Source organism: Gouania willdenowi, unplaced genomic scaffold (genome assembly GCF_900634775.1).
Source record: "Gouania willdenowi unplaced genomic scaffold, fGouWil2.1 scaffold_412_arrow_ctg1, whole genome shotgun sequence".
Classification (NCBI taxonomy): Eukaryota; Metazoa; Chordata; class Actinopteri; order Blenniiformes; family Gobiesocidae; genus Gouania; species Gouania willdenowi.
In genome coordinates, this window is record NW_021145173.1 from 5,001 (window position 1) to 10,648 (window position 5,648).

A 5,648-nucleotide genomic window follows, 5' to 3' on the forward strand; every position below is an offset into this window, starting at 1 on the left:
AGTTAGTGTTTAACTTAGTGTTAGTATCTTTTAAAATGATAGTTGTGTGTTTTGTTTTGTATTTTTGTATAAATGTAGTTAAAAGTCAGGATATGACTTGTGAACTGAAGATGTAACTGATGCTGAATTATTTCACACCACTGTTAGCTAAACTGAGGCCTAGAAGTTAAGCTTAAAGCAACATACTCAATGTTCATCGAGGGTCAAAATAAATATGCAAATCTTGTGTTTAATTTAAAATGAATATGTGGAAAAATACATTATTTAGTTGTTTTTTCTGGTTTTTTTTGTTTTGTTTTCAACATGATCACATTTCATGTTATTTTTTTTTTTGTTAACAAATGGACTATGGAACAAAAAGATTGAAACTGAACAGTAATTTTCTGCACACTCGTTTTGTGTGTAGGGTTTTTTTTCTGAGGAGAGACAATATACGTACAACAGAGAAGCTGTTCTCACCACCACAAGATCATCATCGCTGCTCAGAGGAATGCTTCTCCAGGACAGGGATGCGAGGATGAAGTGATGGTCCCAGGACCAGTAAGGATCGCACCAAAGGAGTTATATTTTATTTTGATACTTTTTCTACTGAGATCTCAGGTATTTTTCTTTTGTCCTTGGCCCAAGTTAACAAAAAAAAAGAAACTCACGGTTGAAAATTAACAGAACATTCCAAGCAGAGAAACTTGAAGGCAAATGCTTTATTTTTTATTATGTTATTTTTGTGAATATTTTATATAGATGAGAGTCTGAAAAGAACTATTGTTGAGTTTGGGTCCCAGTGAGGGATACATTTATTTTCATTGTAGATTTGAAACAATTTTGGTTGAACATTATTTTTATTTAGGTTATTATATATGAGTGAAATGTGCCTCAAAGATATATGAATATATCATTGCTTTATACCATCCAAGACACAACACCAGGATGCAACATGATTGTTGAATAAATTTAGTTAGATTTTCTTTTTTCTAAAAACTAAGTAACGAATCTGTGTGTTCATGTAAGTGAGAATTTTTTATTTATGTTACTATCAATCTCCCTTTTCCTGAACCTGCTGGAGTTTAGAATTTAATGAACCTGTGATTATGGAACTGTAGGAACTTGATGTAGGATTTTTTTTTTTAACCATAGATTTTGGGTATTACAGCCAAGGTCAACAGTAAGTTTACCCGTTACTGGGAGACACAGGTTACATGATAATGAAAATTAAAAAAAAAAAAACTGATTAAAATTATACTTTTACTTTCTAAAAATACATATTTTAAAAAATAAAGTAAATAAATAAATTAAAAAAGTAATTTTTAAATAATTAAAAATATAATTAATTATTTTTTTTTTTTTATTTATCTATTTTGCACAATTAAAAAAATCAATACATAATAGTCTGTCAGAAAGTCTTACGTTTACAGTTCTTTTATTCTGAAACTGCTTGGTTGTTATGTCATTTCCTTTCTGAGCTCATCCATTCTCAGTACTAATGTAAGGAAGTCAAAAATGCATAAGTTTTATTTAAAACAACCACCCCCTATTTTTAAAAAATATTTTCTACAATATGACTCTTGACTTTAAATGGTGTGCAGTTACACCGCTTGGTCAGATGATGGCGACCTCATGCTTGTAGGGCAGAAAGAGAATAAGAGATTGGGCCAAATCAGCGCGTCTCAGAAGTAAAATGGCGCTGGCTCGATAAAGATGTGAAAACTACGTCTCTCTCTCTTCATTCACCTACAGGTACAGTTTTACAATAGTGTATGCCTTTTACTAACCCATACTTTAAAGGAAATGGTTAGGAATCCGGTTAGTGAAGTTGTATGGTAGATTTTGAACTAGGAGAAACTGATATTTTGTTCAAAGTTAATAGTGTATGGCTGAGCGTTACCACCGCCATTAGAGTAAGGAAGGAGAGCACGAGGTACCGTCAGTGTATCTTATAAAAAAAAGCTTTAGAATGTATAGTGTTTGACTTGATAATGTTATTGTGACTATGTTCAAAATGTTTGTCTATGTTAATAGAAGTATGTTTCAAATGTTAACTGTATGAAACTACAGTACAGTGTTAAATGTTATATTAAAACGGTCCCTTAGAGACTGAAACCTTATGAATAGGTTGCAGCTTCAGGTGGTTTCAATAGTGTTTTATGTTTAAACAGTATAGAGTGTGTTTGTTGGATATTGTGTCAGCCACAATAGATATATGTTGGTAGTATGTTAAGGGGAAAGGTTATTAGTTCAAGTATTTTTAGGCATTTGTCTATATGCTATAATTGTAATATTATTTGAAGTATTTTTTTATTGTCATTTATGTTTAATTTATTATTTTATAGTGAAAATGATGTTTGTCTACAAAGTGTGATACCGCTTCAAGAAAATGTGTTTTGTTATTCTGAGAAGTAAAATGGCGCTGGCTCGATAAAGATGTGAAAACTACGTCTCTCTCTCTTCATTCACCTACAGGTCCACAGTGCTCTTCAGCCTGTGTATCTCATGTGACCGCTCAGATTCCCCTAGGTCTGACGCCAGTTACACTAACACTACATTCTAAGGGATGAGGGCTCTCTGTGTGTGTGACTAAGTTAAAGTAAGTTTTATTGTTTATTAAGACTCTAATATTATCATCTGACTTGTTTAGACATTGTTTACTCCCACTTGCTTTGCTTTCCTGTATCTTATGTACATGTTAGAATATCTTCTGGGTGTATTTTAGGTCTTTATAGGTCACGTGAGTGTGTTATAAGCTGTGGTAAACTGTGAAATGTGTAGCTAACTTTATTCAGCTTTATAAACTGTATTCCTGTGTGTTATATTGAGGTTTACACATCTTTTATTTGTACTGCTAGATTTCATTTAGCTTCTGCATCACGTCAGACGCACCTAGATGTAATTAATACTCTCTGCTCATGCGCACTTCAGGTGATTGGTCCATGTGGTGCAGTCGCGCCTGCCTCCACTAGAGGGAGACAAGAACCACTGAATCATCTAGAATCCTTTCATTATCCATTCTCCCTTTACATACCTGCACATTGGCTGTTTTGCTGCTTATTTGGGTTTTTTGACTGAGTTAATATATTTTGGTGGTTTGATTCAATGTTTATTCTTGAAATATATATTTATATATATCTGTACAATATAAATGGTGTTAATATTATTATTTGTACATGATTGGTGATATTAATCATATTATTTGTACATTATTAATAATGTCATCTTATTATTTGTGTCCTTTAAAGAACCAAACACATACCCATAATTATATGTACCCTCACCATCATCCCTGCCTGTTAACCAACTTCAATAATAAATACACATACATTCTCCGTGCCCATCTCTCTGACCAGTATTATCCCCTTCAGTGTGTCCCACTCTATCACAATCTCAGAAACTGTAATCTATACTTTCACTTTGTCAAATATAAATCTATAGTATAAAATGCAGTATATAAATATCTGAGCCTGCACCTATTGTTACTTTGTGCACTGATACTGGCTACTCTGTATTTGTAAAACAAACATGATTAAAACACTAATTTTAGAGAAAAAAGTCTCCATAAATGTGTGATATAAAATGTGAACCAGTCACTGAGCTGTCAGTTCATTGATGTGACTTTATTTTATGACTGTGTCGTTGGTTAATCATGACCTTGTAACTTTTACAACTTAAACTACCTCTTTTTTTCACTTTAGAATGACATTGCAGGATTTGATCCATAGTGACGCTCTGGTCCCTTTAACTGCCTGCAGCCCATGAAGGTGAAGATCCTAAAGGTAAAGGCCCAGACAGCAAAATATGTTTAATGTTAAATTATGGTCAAAAAGGTTGATTTTTGGTTAAGGTCGACAATTGATGGTGAATCAACCATCAAACAATCATCAAATTCTAGCCAATAACCAATGTTGAAAAGATGTCATTGAATCAATGTTGTTTTGTGGTTGAATTTTAATGATTGAAATGCCAATATCTAATTGATGTTGACTCAACGTATGCTGTTTGTCACACACGCACACACACGCATGCACACACACACACGCACGCATTCTGGGTAAATTATGAATTAGAAAAGTAGTTTTTTTAATGAGTAAACCAACAGGACAGTCAGTGAGTGTGTGAGCTGATGGTCTTCTTTAATGCTCCTCCCCCTGTAATCATGTGACATTATCACCATAGCAACAGGCTTCACTTGTCGTATGTGTTCATGGGTCAAGGTTGGTCCAGGTGAGACTTTATGAAATTCAACAACTGCCTCTCAGTTCAACAGTTTGACCTGTGCATATGAATGTATTTAGCATGGCCACCACTTAAACACTTCTGGGGCTAAAGTAACAGTGGATAGGAAAGGAGGTACACTGTAAAAAATAAAGTACATTTACAGGAAATGTTGTGTAATTTTGCACAGATTTTTCAGTTTTTCATTAAAACAATGAAATGCTAGTAGATTTACAGACATTTTCAATAATTTTAAGTTTTCTGTTTAAAATTACAGTTAATTAACCATAATGTAAGATTACATTATTATTATGTTTTTAATGACATTTTAACTGTAATTTTACATACAATTTTCTGTATTTTTTTTACAGGTTTATGACCATTTTCCATAATACAATGTAATAAATGTAACTTAACAGTAACCAGAAGTAATTTAAATATTTACCTTTAGAATTACAAGTATCTAACATAATATGATATTACAATATTAATATGTTTTTAAAGGTAATTCAACATATTTCTTTAATATTCAAATTTGACATAAAATCTGATGTAATTTTACAGATCTTTCCTAATAATGAAAATAACGAAATACATGTAAAATTCCAGAAATGTTTTAATCCAAGGTGAGTACCCTCTGAAACACAACACACAGACAATGGGGAAAATCAAACTGTGATTGTAAAACAGAAACAAAAAATACCTCAACCACCGTTTATTTATTTTGTCAATACATTTTTGTTCCTAAAACTAAACATTATTTTGCTATTTAATTCCCTGTGAGTGTGTGGTTTATTTTCTGGTATTTTAAAGGTTACATTGAGATTTAAAGGTTGATAAGTTACTATACATTTTATTATAAGTAAAAAAACTATATTTACCTGTTTTTCTTTTACTGAGAAGAGTCACCATCGTTAAAAGTTATTTAGCATCTCTAGGACTATTTTTTTATTTATGTTTCTACTGTTTACCATTTTTATTCATTACCAAGTAAGAATACCCAGGACCCCGCCCATTGTCTACCACCACCTTAAATAGTATTAAAACCGTGGTCACCTGGGACGGGTGTTACCCAAAGTTTTACAAGTAGTGATATGATACTGTACTTTTTCAGTAACAGTCATGTTTTGATAGATAGGGATAAAACTCCTTAGTGATTATTATTGTTCTTGTTGTGTTTGTATTCCTAAACTTTAGTGAAATGTAACTGTTTCTACAGGGATGGTGGGATACAGCTTAGTGCAGTATTGTGCTGCTATACACAAAGTGTGGGGGTCCTTTCTCACCCCTGTCACAGGAGCGTACACATAGCCAGGCTGAAATCACCTGGGTTAAGAGAGTGAGTTGATATCTCAGTTCATAGTGCAGCTGCTCTCTGACAGAGAATGTTTGGTTAGGTGAAACCCGCTAACGGAGATAAATCCAGGATATACGTATCCAGCTTT

The 5,648-nt window shown here is 32.8% G+C and overlaps 1 long non-coding RNA gene across 1 annotated transcript; it reads left to right on the forward strand.

Moving 5' to 3' along the window:
- The first annotated feature begins 2,397 nt into the window (after nt 1-2,397).
- On the forward strand, nt 2,398-4,787 carry LOC114460166 (uncharacterized). Its single transcript, XR_003673563.1, has 3 exons — nt 2,398-2,457; nt 3,684-3,764; nt 4,768-4,787. It is a non-coding gene; the product is annotated as an uncharacterized LOC114460166 (long non-coding RNA).
- Nucleotides 4,788-5,648: the final 861 nt, after the last annotated feature.